This window comes from Mustela erminea, chromosome 6, assembly GCF_009829155.1.
Source record: "Mustela erminea isolate mMusErm1 chromosome 6, mMusErm1.Pri, whole genome shotgun sequence".
Lineage (NCBI taxonomy): Eukaryota > Metazoa > Chordata > Mammalia > Carnivora > Mustelidae > Mustela > Mustela erminea.
In genome coordinates this window covers 95,645,816-95,664,652 of record NC_045619.1, presented here as the reverse complement: position 1 = coordinate 95,664,652, position 18,837 = coordinate 95,645,816, and the positions used below count along the sequence as shown (strand labels likewise).

Sequence of the window (18,837 nt, the reverse complement as noted above, 5' to 3'; positions counted from 1 at the left end):
GCAAGAGCTCACCCCAAAAGTTTAAATGCTCACTTCAGATACATCCAACATATGGAATTTTTAGTGTGATTGAGAAATAAAATGGATCCATGGAAGTGCTCAGGTACTGTAGTTGAAAAGTGCAGGAACAGAAAAACAACAGAATTTTATCAGCATAAAATTCTACATAGAAAGTGTAGCCAGTTTCCAAGTAAAACAATTTCTACTATCGAAGATGCCATTTCTTGCACCAAAACTTCAGTATAGATAGGTGATTCCCACAAAATCAAGAAAAAAGTGAATTGTGGGAAGGAAGAAGGGGACGGTGGTACCAGTGATAAAAAGTAACAACCATTTCTCTTCAAAATTTCTTGATGTTAACATCTTCGTGTATGTTATGACCAGAACCACTATTAAGAAGGGAAAATCAGGGGCACCTGGGTGGCTCAGTGGGTTGGAGCCTCTGCCTTCGGCTCAGGTCATGATCTCAGGGTCCTGGGATCGAGCCCCGCATCGGGCTCTCTGCTCAGCGGGGAGCCTGCTTCCCCCTCTCTCTCTCTGCCTGCCTCTCTGCCTACTTGTGATCTCTGTCTGTCAGATAAATAAATAAAAATCTTTAAAAAAAAAAAAAAAAAGAAGGGAAAATCACACACCATAAGAATGTGTGTTGAACAATGGAGACTGCTAATTGTCATGCATTCAGACCTTGGAAGGGAGCATTCTACTTTAAAAACACTGGCTTTGCAAAATCTTAATTTTCATTACATTAAAGAGTGTAGGAAGTATAGAAGGAAAAGTCCAATGTGTTGTTTTAGTAGACTGGCAAACATTAGTCAAAAGTAGGAAATTGCTCTTATGCTTCTTGAATGCAGGTGATTTTTACTCATCTCTTAGCCCCATTATTTAGTGCAACAATATTTTTAGGTTCATTGGTCTCAATCACATTAGAAAGAATGGAAAGATATTATATACAAAGATAATTAGCAAAAAATACTAAGCATCCATATTTTAAAATCCATAACCATATACTAATTTATGTAAGTTAGGCATGTGGTTTAATAAATGTTCCAGTGTGAGGTATACAGAATAAAGCTTTAGAATGTAGTAAGAAGAGTAATTTAGGGATGCTGAGTTGTGTGTTTAAGGAAATCTATAAAGTCTATTCAGCAGATAAGCATATAAATGGTATTGATAATTAACCAATTCAGTGATATGGCTACAAGCTTAATACTATACTACAGAAGAAAAGAAAATTTGGATTACAGATAACAAGGAATGGTTTCAATTTTTTTCTTAGTAATCCTGCAATACACACCAGATGTGTTTGCCTCCAATGAGGCAAAACAAAACAAAAACCTTCAGGACTACACAAAATTTGGACAGCCAACCCCCATAAAATAAATCTATATTTCAGTAACTAAAAGCTTTTATCAGCAAAGGAGTTCAAATTTTTATAATGTCTCTACATATGATGTGGTAATCCAGAGAAACAGGGAGAATGAGATGTCAGTAAAATAAATGCTTTTTCTAACAATTAAAAGCCCAAGATTTGGAAAGGCAGAGTGACTGGATGAATAATAAACAACCACATGGGAATTGTTCATTTAGTTCATGAATTAGATTTAAATTATTTTGAGAGTATTAGGACAGATCCCAGGTCTCAAAAATTAATTCCCTACCTTAACAATTCTACTTACCACTTTGCTTTTTATTGTTGTTTATCATATCAATATTAAAATTGTAGTAACCCATATGACCTTGATGTTTGTCATTTTCTTATGAAAACAGAGACAGTGGCTACCTGATTTGCTATGCTTTGCAAGATACCTAGGAATATGTCACATCTTTAAAACTGTGACAATGAAATCCAGAATCTACTCTTCAGGCACACGCAGGGCTTTATAAATAATTCTTTCAAAATTCTATTTTGTCTTAAACACAAAGGTCTTGCCTCAAGGCAATGTTGCCTAAATGGCATTCCATTAAATTACAATGCTATGAAATTCTGTTCAAAATGGCATCTGTAATCAAGTAAAGTTTGGAAAATTTTGAACTTAAGGCATTGCCTGAATAGAGTATAGATTAGAGGCTAGTGCCTGTCCAAAGCCAAGTAGAATTTTATGAGTATACTAATAATGATGGACAAGAAGGGTACATACATTTAATAAGAAACAATTTTGCCTTTATAAATTTTATGAAAGTGCACTAATTTAAGTAATACATTCACATGACTAAAGACTTGCAGAATAGAGCAACAATATGTGCAGATTAAATTTTTTTGATTCCATACTTCATGGTGAAATGGGCCTTACAAAATAAGAGTGATTTTCTCCTCACACTACATATTGACACAAAATATTATGCATTAGAAAAAAATCTCGATTAATTATTTGTAAAGTTAGACAGCCACCTCTCCAAAGAATGTATTAGTGCCAAACCATATGCCATATTAAACCCTATGAAATCTCACTCATGGTAAGTAAATTCTCAGGCAGAATATGACTTTTAACTGGGCAATGATGCTAGAAAATATACTATTAAGGGCGCCTGGCTGGCTCAGTGGGTTAAAGCCACTGCCTTTGGCTCAGGTCATGATCCCGGAGTCCTGGGATTGAGCCCTGCATCAGGCTCTCTGCTCAGTGGGAGCCTTCTTCCTCCTCTTTCTCTCTGCCTGCCTCTCTGCCCACTTGTGATCTCTGTCTGTCAAATAAATAAATAAAATCTTTAAAAAAAAAAAAAAAAGAAAAGAAAATATGCTATTAAGTGTAATAGTAGAGATGAGTTTTAGTTGCCTTTTAAATAATGAATGTCAGGGGAATGGTATAAATAAATAACATGCATCTAAGCTCTCCTCATATAGTGGCCTTATTCTGGATCTATATCCATAGACGATACCTTCTTTCCAGAATAAAAGTGACTCAGTTCCCCTTGTCCATTCTACTGAATGTTCTTTATTTCTTTACCCTTACAAATAGTTGAGACAACTGAATTAAGAAATACAATCAAGGGGCACCTGGGTGGCTCAGTGGGTTAAAGCCTCTGCCTTCGGCTCAGGTCATGATCCCAGGGTCCTGGGATCAAGCCCCGCATCGGACTCTCTGCTCAGCAGGAAGCCTGCTTCTCCCTCTCTCTCTCTGCCTGCCTCTCTGCCTACTTGTGATCTCTCTCTGTCAAATAAAAAATAAAATATTAAAAAAAAAAAAAAGAAAAAAGAAATACAATCAAGCAGAGTCTTAAGAAGACAATGGAGTTATTTTTACACAATAAAACCCTAATAAGGTAACGTAAAAATCAATTTAGAATGTTTCTTTTTTGTATTTGTGCAAAATAACTGACTCAGTATTTTTCTCATTAAAAATTAAAGCAGCCACCAAAATTTAAAATAAATTCAAGAAAAACTATGAGCTTCCTTATACAGATTTTAAGCACAAATTTAGACGATTTTAGTGGTCCACCCAGAATATCTCAATTGCATGGCAAATGATTTTTGTTATTATCTAATTTTTTTAGTTTTGTTCACACTAAATGTTAAAATGCTTTGGTCAGAAGCAAAAGAGAGAATTCCTATAAAAATGATATTATTTAGGTATTATCAGGAAGCTTCCTACCTTCAGAGAAGACTTTAGGAAGCACCTCCAATTCTTCGGTTATAGGGCGGGTGGAATACTACACAATAAAATCCCCACTCTTTGTACTTACACTTAAAGGTCACAAGCACAGGGCCGTCAAGAAAAAGCGAGTCTCCTTAGGCATCATGCTGCTGCTTGTCCATTAGGCTTTTCTTTCTCAGTCTGGCTTTTGGCAACCGTTAGGTTCCCATGACTATTATTTGTAGTTTCCCCTTCCAGTAAAACTGAAGGGCATTTCAGGGAACAGTCCCTAGGTTCTGGCCAAAGTTAATGCCAAGATCCAACAGAGTCAAGTCATAGAGCAGAAGCAGGCCAGGGTCCAAGATGAGGCAACAAGCAAGCTCCAACAGGTTCATCTTTTTAGCTCTGGCACTTTAGGATTCACAAGATACATCTTATAAGCAAGGTAAAATCCAGAAAATACAAGTGTGAGCTATATAAGTGTCTTTATGCTTATATATTTATGCTGTTACTTTCAACAACAGGCCAAAGGCAGATTTCTGGGGCAATGGCAACTATGACATTCCAGGAGCAGGAAGAGTCACCAAAGAGAAGAATGACTGGTAACTTTGCTGTATTATTACTGGAGCAATTGTGTGACTACACAGTGTGGTTGTTTCATAGAGACAGCAAACTCAGCATCTGAATGTTTACCAATCTTGGCACACACTCGTCTCTCCATACACCTGTTTTCAATCCTATCAGGAAATTCCTCATATAAAAGATTACAAAGAGAAAAAAAGGTAAAAGTCATTGTCAGGCAAAGGACATTTTTATTAGTGATCACTGGCATATTTAAAACAGAAATTAAACTGAAAACTGAGAAAATATGTTCTCATGTATGTTTCTATTTTCAGATTTCTAGGAATTGGAGACTTCCCAGGAATGTAGGAAGGAGATGGCTGTACAGACAAAGAATATCTACTTTTTAAAGCAAAGTTTGATTCTCTAAGGAAATAAAGAATCAGAGCATTTTGATCATCATATACTATTCTAATACCTTTCGGTAACATGGAGAGTACATCAAAACCTCTTCTTTCGAAATCATTAATAATTTGGTTACAAAAGATGGTCCTTTTTAGAAGCCAAAACAGTCCATGCAGAAACTTTTCTTATCCCAACAGACTATATCTTATTTGTTTAATTCAGGATTATTAACCCTTTGTAGGTCAACTTGAATCCACTTTTGTGGAAGAAACCCTATGCATACAGAAATACCAGATTAACTTCTTTTTGTTTGAATTACTGTCTTTAAACTCTTGGTTTTGGTAAACTACATATAAATACTATAGATAATCTAAAAATAGTCTCTGCTCTTAATCTAGCCATAAAAATGTTCAATTAATAATGGAACATTTCCTAGTTTACCCATCAACACTCTCCCATAAAAATACTATTCAGGAAGTATTAATAATCCATGATAATTTTCCCATACCTCCTTGATTGGATATCTTTTTGGAGTCAGGGAGGGATATTATAATTCAATGCACAAATTATATTCTCTTGTCATCTCTAAAGAAGAGACCCACACTAAACAAGCATTAGACACAATAAAACTCTGATAAAAAAGACAGTGTTCAACTCAACTGCCTCACATTTTGAAACATGTAGGACCTCAATCACGTATTTTGAAATTGTTTTACTACAAAAGAAACACATTTTTAATCATTTACACTAGAATTCATTATAGCACCATCTTCTAGGTACTACAGTTGAATGTACTTGGCATTTGATGCTATGGCTAAGAGTTAAATTGCATATAGTGAAAGTCTCCCTAAATAATCCCTTTGAAACAGGTTTCAGATGGACTCTTACGCTGAATTCAAATCATGATGAAGTTCCAGGACTTACATGGAAAATACATACAATTATTAAGACTTTGGTTTTTTAGTATATGTGCTGTGAAGCGAACACATCAATGTACCTATTTAATAAAACACAATCAAATACTCAGAAAAAAAAGTAAAACAACATTCAAATCCCAGTTGTGTAGACATAGTCCTAATTTCATAGTGTTATCCATGTCTACCTCAATTCTTGGTGCTAACCTCAGTCACAACATACACAGTTCACAGACTTGACATTTTTTTGGAGGAAGGGTATGTACTGTGGTCTAAATGTTTGTGGCCCCTCAGATTCAGATGTTGACATCATACTGTCCGGTGTGATGATATTAGCAGATGGGGCCTGTGCAGAGGGCTTAGGTCATGAGGGTGGAGCCCTCATGAATGGAATTTGCGCTCTTGTAAAGGAGACCCCAAAGAGCTCCTGCATCCCTCCCACCATGTGAGGATACAACTAGACTTCTGCAACCTGGAGGACGAAGGCCACACAGGCACCCTGATCTCAGACTTGCAGTCTCCAGAACTGTGAGAAATAAATTTCTGTTGTTTATAAGCTACCCAGTCTGTGGTATTTGTTATAGCAGCCCGAACATACTAAGAAAATGTGGAAAAGAGGCAAAATAAACTTTTGTCAACATTGTACTTGTCCTTTTAATCCACCTTTTTTTTTTTTGAGGAAGACTTCCACGTGTGATTTTGATACTTAAAAATTTTTTTTTAATTAGCACAACCCGAAAGGATAGAATCCTAAATATTTCTCTTTTATCTTCCCTATATTTTCCTTTTCTAGAAAATGTGTGTTCAGGGAGAGAAGATTCTACTCTACCTGGGAAGACTACATCGACTAGGACAAACGTGGATTTTGAAAACAGAGCTTTGCTACCTAACCCACCTGCTTCATTTCCATCCTAAATTAGTGAGAATGATGTCCACATTACAGGGCTACTGAGGCTGTCAGATGATGACTTCCAGGATTATGTGAGTTAATGCATATAAAGCCCCACGCCTTCTCTCTGGCACACAACCAGCACCAAGTATGCTATTTGCCTTCTCCGTCTTCTTTTCTAATTCCGAAATCTGAGTGAGTAAATCTTTTTGAAAATCCTTAGAGAATAACTTAAAAATTACATTTCTAAATTTAGATTTTATAGACCCCAACTCAATATCTGAAAAGCTAGTGAAATATGAGGCCTGATCAAATGTGAAATGATTTAAACAGCTTATAGACTAAAAAAGTTGGATGGAACATTCACTCATATGAAAGTTATAGACCAAATTGTACATAATAATTTTTATCATAAACAGTGACATATCCCAATGAACAATAATTAAGTTTCTAAGCATTTAAAATAAATTTTATTTTTGAGGCACCTGGGTGGTTCAGTCAGTTAAGCACCTACCTTTGGAACAAGTCATGATCCCAAGGTTCTAAGATCTAGCCCCACATTGGGCACCAGGCTCCCTACTCAGTGGGAAGTCTGTTTCTCCCTCTCCCTCTGCCACTGCCCTCCACATCCCCAGCTTGTTCTCTCTCTCTCTCTCTCTCTCTCTCGTTCACTTTCAAATAAATAAATAAAAATCTCTTAATAAAGGGGCGCCTGGTGGCTCAGATGATTAAGCATCTGCCTTGGACTCTCAGGTCATGACCCCAGGGTTATGGGATCCAGCCCCACATTGGGCTCCCTGCTCATCGGGGAGCCTGCTTCTTCCTCTCCTGTTCCCCCTCTTGTGCTCCTGGTCTCTTTCTCTGTCAAATAAATAAATAAAATCATTTTTAAAATCTTAAAAAAACATTTAAAAATTAATTTAAAAAGTACTTTATTTTTAATTGGTGATATGTCTACAGAAGTGTCTCTTCCCCTTTTTATTGAACATTTGAAAACAAATTTTATTGAGATAAGAGTAACAAGTCTATGTTATTGATAAAAATAAAATAAAGTAACAATAAAAATTCGCATGTCTCCTCCATGAAGCAGCTTTTTTCTTAAATCCACAGCATTTATTACTTAGAAAATTAATGATAAAAAAGGAAACAATTTTTAGTGAACTTCAGAACTGGTATCTGTGAATCCTGTAGCAGGCCATTACTGTGTGTAATTAATGTTCTTTCCAAGGCACAAGTGGCCAGATTACTCTCCACAGAGATGTTAATGTGGCCCAGGAGGGATGGATTTACATTTTCATATACTCCCCGCAGCTTCTTCTGATCACTCACCTTTTCCTATCTATTTATTATTTTGTCATATCCATTAGTGATATGCAAATATTTCTGCAGTATCTGCTGTTTTCTAAGTTCTAAGTTCTAAGTTTCTGAGGGGAAAAAAAAAAAGACACCTGGTATTAAGTTGCACTAATTCTTTGTTTTCCCTTTCAAAGAGGCCATTGCTTTAGGAAAATGCACTGAATCACTTTATTGCTACACTAAAGACACTGTAGAATAAGCAAGTGGGGCCTAGATGAATATTAGGAAGGAATACTACAGAAAAAGGAAGGAAAAAAAGAAGACATTATCACGAAAGAGAGAAAGAAACAAAAGAAACAGAGAGGATAAAGAAAGTTCTGGGTCAATAAAACAGTATTTTCAATAAAAACTTGCGGACGCATTTGTAGTGAAAGCAGACTCAATTATGACCCAAGGCTTTTAACAGAATTCAGTCACAGCATAGAACAAAGTGGCTAATTCACTTTTTTTTAATTTATTGAAGTCCATTCTTACCTATGTCCCAGCTCCAAAAATTTCCTTTTAAAAAAGTCAATTTCTTGATGATAATGAATAATGGTGATCTATTTACTAGTATCACAGTTCTATCTGATCCTCAGTATTCTCTTTTGCAGAATGGGAACAACATCATCTACCTCACGGGGCTACTCTAAGTTTTTAATGAGATAAGTTCGAAATGCTCTTGACACAGTGCTGGCGCTTAGTTGTGTTCTCAATATCTAGTATTTTTTTTTTAAAGATTTATTTATTTATTTATTTGATAGAGAGCACAAGTAGGCAGAGAGGCAGGCAGAGAGGCAGGCAGAGAGAGAGGGGGAAGCAGGCCCCCCGCTGAGCAGAGAGCCCAATGCGGGGCTCGATCCCAGGACCCTGAGATCATGACCTGAGCTAAAGGCAGAGGCTTAAACCGCTGAGCCACCCAGGTGCCCCTCTAGTATTTTTTTTTAACTATAACTAGTGACTAGTAAAAATAATTGACAGATGTCTAGCATGCATGTGCTTTTTGAAGATTGAGATAAGTTTTGAGAAAAAATTTCTCTGTCTTCTACAGGAAATAATCAATTTTATCAGGTGAGTAATACTCTGGATCAGGGATTTCCCACATAGACTTTGCTTTAGTATCACAAACTACTGAGTAAAACAAAATCTTATCTTTAAATAATTCACCAGTTGGGGGTACTTCGGTGACTCAGTCAGTTAAGTACCTGACTCCTGGTTTCACATCAGCTCATGATCTAGGAGTACTAGGACAGAGCCTTGCATTGGGCTCCCTGCTCAGGAGGAGTCTGCTTGTCCCCTCTCTCTCGTCCTCTGTTCCTTCCTCTCTACTCCTTTCCCTCTGTTCCTTCCCCACTCTGCCTCTGTTCTCAAATAAATGGATAATCTAAATAAATAAATAAATATCCACTGATTGGTTCAAATGTCTCATCAAGTTTAAGAATCATTGTTCTGGGGCACCTGGGTGGCTGAGTGGGTTAAGCCTCTGCCTTGGGCTCAGGTCATGATCTCAGGGTCCTGGGATCAAGCTCCACATCAGGCTCTCTACTTAGCAGGGAGCCTGCTTCCCCCAATCTCTCTCTGCCTGCCTCTGCCTACTTGTGATCTCTCGTCAAATAAATAAATAAAATATTTTTTAAAAAGAATCATTGTTCTAGATGAATACTTAGAAAATGTATACTCACAGACAAATGATTGTATTATATGAATTATATACATTTTTTAAAATGTTTTATTTATCCATGTGTTTGCTTTTGCTTTTGAGTTTTGTGGTTAAACTGACCATCTCCTCACTTCACTTAACAACTATCTCCTCGAGGCGCCTGAGTGGTTCAGTAAGTTAAAGCTTCTGCCTTCTGTTCAGATCATGATCTCAGGGTCCTGGGATCGAGACCCACATGAGGCTCCCTGCTAGGCTGGGAGCCTGCTTCTCCCCCACCCCCGACTGCCTCTCTGTCTACTTGTGATCTTTGTCTGTCAAAGAAATAAATAAAATCTTTAAAAAAGACTATCTTCTCAGCTGTAAAACATTTATGCTTCTTTCATTAAAGTCTTTTTTGATTCTTCCATCACATAGTGAAGTCTCCCACTTCTAAAATCCTAGAGCAGGGATCAACAAATATATTTTCCTTAAAGTGCTAAATATTAAATATTTTAGGTTTGATAGGCAAAGTTACAACGACTCAACTATATCCAGCAGCAGGAAATTAATTGGCCACCGAGAATGTAAAAACAAATAGGTATAGCTGTATTCCAGGAAAACTTCATTTACAAAAACAGGCAGCAGGCTAGATCCAACCCAAGAGCTACAGTTTGTCAACCTCTGTTGCAGACTATCACTGCTCTCTTCCATTTATTTTGACAATTCTACTCTGGATTGTACCCATAACTGGTACACACATTGAGAATGTCTCTGAAATTACAGTCTCCTCAGGGTGTCAGGAAGGATATCTTACACATATTTTCAGCTCTCTATGTAGAGTACTTCATATAGCAATGCTAATTATTTACTGATTTGAAATGATTTAAGATACAGAAGCAAGATTTAGTTGCCATTAACATCTTACCATTCAAACATCTACTGAGACAGGGACTCTTGGGGTTCCCTAATGGGCACTCTTATCTTTGCTGAGTCCTTAGTTTATCGATAAATAAATACAACCTATCTCACATTGGTAATAATGAGAATTTCACATTGGTAATAATGAGAATTAGAAATACTATATATAAAGAATCAGACACATAGTTTAATTGTATTATTAAACAAAAAAACAAACAGAGAAATGAAACAAGACGGGATCCAGAGGGAGACAAAGCATAAGAGACTCTTAATGTCACAAAACAAACTGAGGGTGGCAGGGGGGGCGAGGGGGGGGGAGGAGAGAGGGGGTGGGATTATGGACATTGGGGAGGGTATGTGCTATGGTGAGTGCTGTGAAGTGTGTAAACCTGGTGATTCACAGACCTGTACCCCTGGAGCTAATAATACATTATATGTTTTTAAAAAATAAAAAATATTATTTAAAAAACAAACAAACAGAGGACAGCTCTGAAAATTACTGAGTAGACAAAACCAGTTTAGTCACACAAACAAAGCTTAATTTAACTTATTTAGCAAGACTAAATAAGTTCTTGCTTATGCCTCTGAAAATCATAAGCACAATTTAAGCTAGTTTTTAAGGTTGATTTGAGGTAACCACTCACCAATTTCTTACCTAGACTTTTCTAAACCTGAATGCCTCCAAAAACACAGTGGCCCTAACCAGGTTACAAAAACAACAGGTAAAAAGGTTGAATATGCTAAGTTGATAGAAAAAATATGATACATGTAAACTGTCACCAAATATGTACAGGCTATCAATAAAAATGAGAAGGGATTTATTTTGTGTGCCCTCTGAAAGCTGAGTAAGGACTCTAGGTAGAAGCAAGAACTTTGTCACAATTGGAAATGCCTTAAAAAGAACAGATTGCCTCAGTGTATATACTTAATAAATGGTGGTTTATTAAAGATGCTAAAAAAACAGTACATAAGAATGGAAAGAAAGGGGAAGAAACAGATTTCCTCTAAATTCTTTACAATCCTGTAATTCACCAAAGTGTTAAAACATATGTTAATACAGATAATTATACCTGGCCTCCAGAAATTTGTATTACAAAGAAAAACTAAATACTTATACAAATGCAACTATAATAAAATGTTTAAAACAAATAAGACTGATTACAAATGCAACATTACTAAAATTTTTAAAAAGTTTCTTCTACTTATCTAGAGCCTTCAAAGGAAATTTGAACATAGTATTTAAGCTCAGTTATGAAGGTGAGGTTAAAGCTAGAAATGGAAAAGCAGGAAAGTCAGAGCATTTTAAGATGAAAGCACAACATAGCCAAAGGTATGGTGGCAGGAAATAGAAAGCAGATGAATGAGACAGAGGGGCCAGTTCAGCTGGACTCAAGTATGATGATGGTGGGAGATGAGCCTGGAAAATTTTTTTGGAATTACAGGGACTGAAATGCTAGCCCTTAGACCCAGGAATAGGAATCACCAAAGTGGCAGGAACATATCAGAGATGGAGGTGTACTTCAATAAGACTATCTGGTGGCAAATACAGAATTAAGTCGTAGAGTGAGGGGCTAGAGGTGAGAAAAGCCGATAAGAGACTGACATGATTCTAGGCAGTACGTCAGAAGTGCCCAAACTCTGTGTCAGGCAACATCAGAAAAGAACAAAGTACAAAAGAAGTATTTTGGTTGTACAATAGTCAGATCTCAGCAACTGAGCTGGATATGCAAGACCGGGAGGAGGGAGGTCTCAAATCTTCTAGACTAGAATGCTAATACCAATAACAGCAATAAGAGCAAAGCAAAGTAGGAAGACGGAGAGTACAGAGGATACTGTTCAAGGTGTCAGCAGCCCAGGGAAGAGGAGCTGTCCAGCAGGCACTTGGAAAGGTCCACGTGAAGCTTTCGTGAATGCCAGGGCTGAAGATAATGACGTGGAAGTTATTCCTACAGAGGAGAAAGCAGAAGTCACAAGAGGATGAGCTCCGTCAATCAACAGAATATACACAAAAGAAAAACTGAGCAGGAGTTGAAAGAAGGAAAGAAGGAGCTGCAAATAAGTAGTCAGAGAAGTAAGAGGAAAAGGAGTACCTGGAAGCCAAAAGCTTAGGAAGAAACAGGTGCCAATATTGCCAAAGGCTGATGACAGGTTAAAACAAATGCAAGTTTGGAACTTAGGATAACATGATTATTACATGATTATACTTAATACATCTTACAAGAAAGAACTTATTCCCTCAAATCAAGGTATTTTCACAGGAGATTATCTTTTGAAGAAAAAACAGAAGACACCTGGAGCTACTCTGATCTCAAGGATAATTTCCTTCAACATTCTCAATTTGATCCTATTGGCTAATAATTTTCAACCACATCTAGTACCATTCTTCCAGGAGGTATATTTAAACATCAGGGGAATTTTTGGTAGTTACCATGACGGAGGGGAAGCTATCAGCATATGAAGGACAGGGGTCAAAGGTACTTAATGTCCTGCAATGAAAGAGGCATTCCCACATCAAGAAGAAGTGTCCTGCCAAAACGCCAACAGTAGCAGCTGTTAGGAAACACTGTCACGTGATGCTGTTTATCACTGAACACACCTTTGGCATACTTGAGAAGAACTGATAGAACTTTGGATTCTTACATTTCAGAGAATCAGATTTAAAATAAGGCAAATATCATTAATGCAGTTCACCCCTTAGAAACTGTTAAAGTAAATCCATGCCTTTTACTTTTGCTGTGTATTCATATCTAATCTAATTCCAAAAGCAGTTGTTTTCAAGTAAATAACTTAGCAGGGCACCTTCTTCTTACAAATTATAATTCATCTGTGTATTAACTCTAATCAGAATCTGTTTAGAGGTATAGACTTCTAATAAGAACACATTTATTGTGTTATTAGGTGAGGAAACAGCCAAAGTTTGACATAAAAAACTTTCTAAATTTACCAATATTTTATGCAGATCTTTATTTTTCTAAACAAATATTTTTCTTGTGTTCACCACATGTACTAAATATTTTTAATTGAAAAATTGCTGCTTTAATGCCAAATACTACCAAAAATTAATTACCAGTTTAGATAATTGAACCACATATGTCAATTTTTGCAGGGCTATCTAATTGTATAAAACCTTGAACAAAAGTATCTTTATACCAGCATTGCATAGCTGTCACTCAAATTCCCTGTAAGATTTTCATAAACTCATTTGGGATTTAAATGAATATTAATGAAAACATTCATAAGAGGTTTTTGTAGCAGGACAGGAAAGTGTTTTCAAAAATATTGGCATTACTTGTTAACACTGATATTTATGAATATGTTGAAAACGTCTCTGGTGTACCCAAGCACCAATTAGTCCAGTGCTAACTGGACTAGTTTTATTACAGTCAAGTTCTGTTTGTTTAACTTATGGTTAATTTTTTCCCAGTGCTCGATTATTACTGTTTATACATAAATGCATATACCCCCTTCTTGTTTACTAACGACCATGTATATGGGATAAAAGTGGCTTTTTTTTCCCCCTCTAGGCAATGGTCCATATTAGGCTATTCTCTCACATTATGATTGTAAACTACTGTAAACTGGATCTCCCAGGTAGGCAGACTAGGCACCTCAGTTCACCATTTGAGGGGCCAACTGAAAAAACGATGTTTTCTCTTTAAAAAAATCTTTTAAGCTCTGTTTCTCGCTAAGCCTTGGTGTACAGTTGTTTCTCAATACATTTCCTAATCACTTTGATCCAGTTTTGAGAAAGGCTGTGACACACCAAAAATGACCTCTTAGACAATGAGAGTCCATGTAACGGTTCATGAGGCAATCCAACACTGTTAGGCCATCTAATGGGAAACACGGCATTTAGAAGAGTTCCTAAATATCTGTCAAGAATAAGGCAGTCAACAACCTAAAAGTCTCAAGGCCACATAATTAATATGTACACTAGCTGCCATTATACATGTGCTTGGCACAGTGCTAAGAATTTCACAGGTATTATCTCATTTGACCTTTGCTCCCATTATATGAAATTGAATATTATCCTCTTTTTGTACATGAAGAAATGAAGAAACAGTTTTTGAGAAGTTTTCGCACATGAAGAAACCAAGATTTCGAGAGGTTTGGCAATCTGTCCTAGCTGGTAAACGGCAGAGCCAGTATCAAAACCCAGACAGACCAGACTACAGAGGCCCTGCTTTTACCCTCTTCCCTCCTTTGCCCGAGACCCAAGCCTTTAGCTGTGGAACCTGAGCAAGTTAACTCATGGTGCCTAAAATCCTCTTCTACAAATGTAGATATTGATAGACTCACAGAGAGTAGTACCACAGTGCCTAGAACTTGGTAAACATTACAGAGATGTTGCTACAGTCCCATACTCTTGGGCTTCTCAAAGTAGGTGGATTGTAGTCCGCCCCAAGTGTAGAATAAATTGCAGCTCAGTCTCTTCTTCCAAAAAAATGGAACTGGATCATGGGCAGAGATAATTTCCAGGGAAAGAGTGTCCTTCCCTCATAGCAAGAAGAAAAACCTCAATTTCCTGCCTATATACGGTCACTCAATAGGCAAAAGAATGGGGCTGAATACACCAGTTTCTGAGGTGAGGTGCCTTTCTCAAATTGCCTTTTATCAATTCTTAAAAACATTTCTTACAACTGCTAAATCCCTTACAAGTTATTTAGGATATATGTCTCTTACATTGAGGAGGAAATTGATTGAAAACTAACGGGATATTGTGATGAGCACCTGGTGTCAGAAGTGTGAAATCACTAAGTTGTACACCTGAAACTAATATTATTACATTGTATGTTAACTAACTGGAACGTAAATGAAAACTTAAAAAATTAAAAAAAATAAAAAACACTTATATCTAACAATATCAACAAAGCACTAATAGTATAGGAGGAAGATTAACCTGGATAACCAGATGTGAATTTTTTTGAGAACAGAATTCCACCCTCCTCCATCTTGGTAGCCAGAGTGTAGTGTCTGGAATGATTCCGGAGGTTCAAAAACAGCTATTCTATGTTTTAGGTGTTTTTCACAAATGTTATTCCTCATGATAGCACTTCAGGGTAGATACTACCAACCACATTTTAGAGATAAGAAAAACTGAGGAAATTGTTAAATAATTAGTCAACCTTACAGAAGTACAAAACTGACCTTGAAGTCTAACTCTGAAGTTAATTACCTTTTTCCATGTGAATATCTTAAAAAAAAAAAGTTTACTGAATATAAATATAGAAATAAAAGTAAATGCAGGAGACCTCCTTTTATTTCAGATTCATGATCCAGGAATATGACTCTGGATGGGGGATATTTCTATAGGTCACTCTGCCCTTCTTCCCTTCAGGAGGGCTCAAGGCTGAAAATATAAGCTATGTATTATAAAAGAGTAAATGCATACCCAGAAATAAACTGAACATTTATAGAAGGATTCAAGAACTTGGACATTGGGAAATGGTGTTAAAATTTCACATCACTTACCATTATTAAAACACTCCCTGGGGGGAAAAGGCAGTATGTAATTGCAAACTGCTGATGTGAGTTTTGAGAAAAAAAAAAGAAAAAAACAGTTTCTGACTTCATGAGTTGTTACACAACACACTGAGTTGCTTAAGGTAATAATCTTTCCCTTTCACTGAATCATTCAGTTGCCCGTTCACTTAGATTGCTTTAAATGTAATGTGTTCAGAAGCAGAAAGTGGAGTTAAGATTGCTTCACCAGGGCTAAATAAGGGTCACCTTGTTCAACCCTCATCTACTCTCTGCAGCCACCACCCAGCTTTGATACTCAGCCACACTTCCCTGAAATGCACACTTAGTACTTGTGGTTCCAAGGACGACAGCACATTCAAGTCAATGCGTCTTTTCAAAGTTTGCAGCCCTCCTGACCTCTCCACTTGTGCTCAGCCATAAGCACGCAGTGCCAGGAAAGGGCATCTAGCGCCCACTGTTTCCTCCTGACCAGTCTTTTCCCCATCGCCCTCGTGATGCCTCACTATTTTAATTCTCCACTGTGTCTCTTTTGGACCAGGAAAGGGAGGAGGACATGAAATATTAGCTTTCCTACAAACACCAGCCAGCTCTCAGTCAACCCAACCCACTGAGTACTTCTCCAGAAAGGGATGGATGGTAGTCACTTGAAGAGAAACCGCTCGGGGGGTGTGGGGTGTGTGTGCGTGTGTGTGTGTGTGTGTCGGGGTGTGTGTGTGTGTGTCGGGGTGTGTGTGTGTGTGTGTGTGTGTGTGTGTGTGTGTGTGTGTGTGTGTTTTAATATCCCTGGAGTAAACCACGAAATCCCCTCGCCAGACCTACCAGGAAAGTGGCCTTGGTCATGACCACCCTCACCAAGGCAGTCTGCAATCCCTTGAGCGGAAGTAAGGGAGAAAAGGGGCTGCAAAGGGCAGCAGCTGGGGAGCAGCTGCTGAAGGGAGGCGGTTCACACGTGAGCCGCGTCTCTAACCTCCAGCAATACCTGCCCAGGCCTGGCGCCCCCAGCGTGGCGCAGCGGCCCAGGAAACCCGCGTGATACTGGGAGACGCAGGCCCTCCTCGACCCCTGGACCCGGTCCAGTCACGCTCCCTTCTGCCCGAGCGCAGGCCTCTCCCCGACGCATCTTTCCACCCGCCTCCGCCCCCATACAACCTGGGGACCAAAAAATTAGGAAGACGACACCTCCTCCCCGTTGGTCCCCTCCTCTCAGCCTCTCCGAGCCCCGATCACGGGCTGCAAGAAAAGACCCTCCCTACACACACTTCCTCCACCACTCGTCCGCAATTGCTCGGCAACGAGACCACCCCGGCCTGTTCGCGGGTCTGGGACGGGATGCCGGCGACAGGCGCGCTGGCGACACGCCTGTTGGGGACCAGCCCTGGGGAGACTCGTGGGCCAAGGAGAGGGGGAGCAGCGCGTGGGCAGAGTCTGCGCAAGAGCCCAGAGGGTGCGCACTTCCTAGCCAAAAGCGCGCGGGCGCGCGGGCGCTTCCAGCCCGGGACCCCTCGGGCCCACCTCCCCGACGCGCGCGGGCGGGCGCGCGCGCCCGAGCCCGCGCCGGCTGCGGCCCCCTCAGCTCCAGCGCAGCTGTCCGCGCGTCTCATTGACGCGAGCTCTCCTCCCGCCGCGGCTCAGGGGCTTTTTGTCTATATAAGGGCTCCCTGGCCCGCTCTGCGTCGGCGCGTTTGTCACCGACTAGCCATTATTTTTACACACGCGTGCGGCTCCGCCGGCAGCTGGTTTGGCAGGGGCACGGTCGCCTTCCTCTCGCCGGCGCCGCCGCCTCCCCCCTCCCTCCCGGGGTGTACTTACTTCACCCGGTGTCTGGCACGGGGTGGGCGCTGCAGCAGTCCGTTCCGCCCCCGCCGCCGCAGCCGGTTCGCTTCGCTGTCCCCGGGTGAATGGAATTATTTATTTATTTATGTCCCTAGACTTGTCCTCGCCCGCCGCACCCGGCGGAGGAGGGGGTGGAGGGTGGAGGGGAGGCGCGGCGGCTGAGCGCCCTAGTTGGTGCCCGGGAGCGCGCGCCGCTGGGTGGCGGGAGTGGAGGAGGAGGGCGGGGGCGAGCGCTCTGGGCTGTCCGCGAGCGGGCCGGCCGCGGGTGGGGGCGAACCCCGCCCTGTGACTCCGGGCCGACTGAGCATGCTCCCAGCGACTGTCACCGCTGCAGACACTCTCTGGGGCTCCCGGCCCTTGACTTCAGAGTTTAGTTTGGGCCAAGAAAGAAAATCGAGAGTCAGATAGGAAGACGTTTTGTTCCGGATCGGTCGTGACACGTTTTACCCAAGTACGTTGGCGGCTAACCTAGGAGCCAGGTGTGCAGTAGTAGCTCTACTTAGGTATCCTCGGGGAGTTGTGCAATCTCTAGGAGAGGGAAAGTGTGCACGGGTGAAGAGCCTGCACAGTGCAGGGAGATGTGAAGATTCTCATTGTGAGTGTGGCAGGAAAGTGTTGGGCCGTTTTTCGATTAAGGTCTTTTTTGTGGAGCGAAGGGAGGAATGGCAGGGATGGAGATAGGGCTCACTAACCAGAACACGGGAAAAATAAAATTTACACCGTGGAACAAGGAGTACAGAAAATAGTGCAAGAAGAACTTGAAAACAGGAAAGAAATGAAGTAAAGTCACTGTAAATAATTTCTTCCATTTTTAGTTTCTCAGATTATTTAATTCTTCAAAGTAGGACTTAATATTTGTCAATGAATAGTGCTAGGGATAATGATAATTCCACAACCATTAGTTGATTCGTTCTGCCTTTATTTATTTTATTTTTTTCTTCACTGTCTAGAACATGTGTTTTGGGGAAGTTAGAAAGAGGAAGGGCTGGAAGTGAACATTTAGTAACACCAAAGATTGGTTTCCTTAAATGTCTTTAGAGTTGAAATGCTTCTTAGACGAAAAGGAACAGAAGAAGAAATCTGGGGTTGAATTTGAGGATTGCGATTGTCGTTTTTCGGTCAATTTAACAGAACTTCACCGGCAATACACACACCTCTCTGCTCCTGAAAATGGGGAAAAGATACAAAGTTATGTTAATCTTAGATATTAATATAACTTCCTGGAAGCTTTTCTTATTTATTCTAGCACTGAAATAATTTATAAGAAGTCAAGATAACTTAGTTGAAATA

The 18,837-nt window shown here is 39.6% G+C and overlaps 1 protein-coding gene across 3 annotated transcripts in view; it reads right to left on the bottom strand.

The window, feature by feature from the left end:
- The window catches only part of SLC16A7 (solute carrier family 16 member 7), a 175,254-nt gene extending 157,446 nt beyond the window's left edge, over nt 1–17,808 (bottom strand). The window contains exon 1 of one of the 3 annotated variants that reach the window (XM_032348826.1): nt 17,524–17,808. The gene's annotated coding sequence lies outside the window, so the exon portion shown is untranslated. Of the gene's footprint in view, nt 1–3,587; nt 3,611–3,678; nt 5,975–17,523 lie in introns of those variants that run through there. The other 2 variants (XM_032348823.1, XM_032348825.1) reach the window with 2 other exon arrangements.
- Between the last annotated feature and the right edge of the window lie 1,029 nt (nt 17,809–18,837).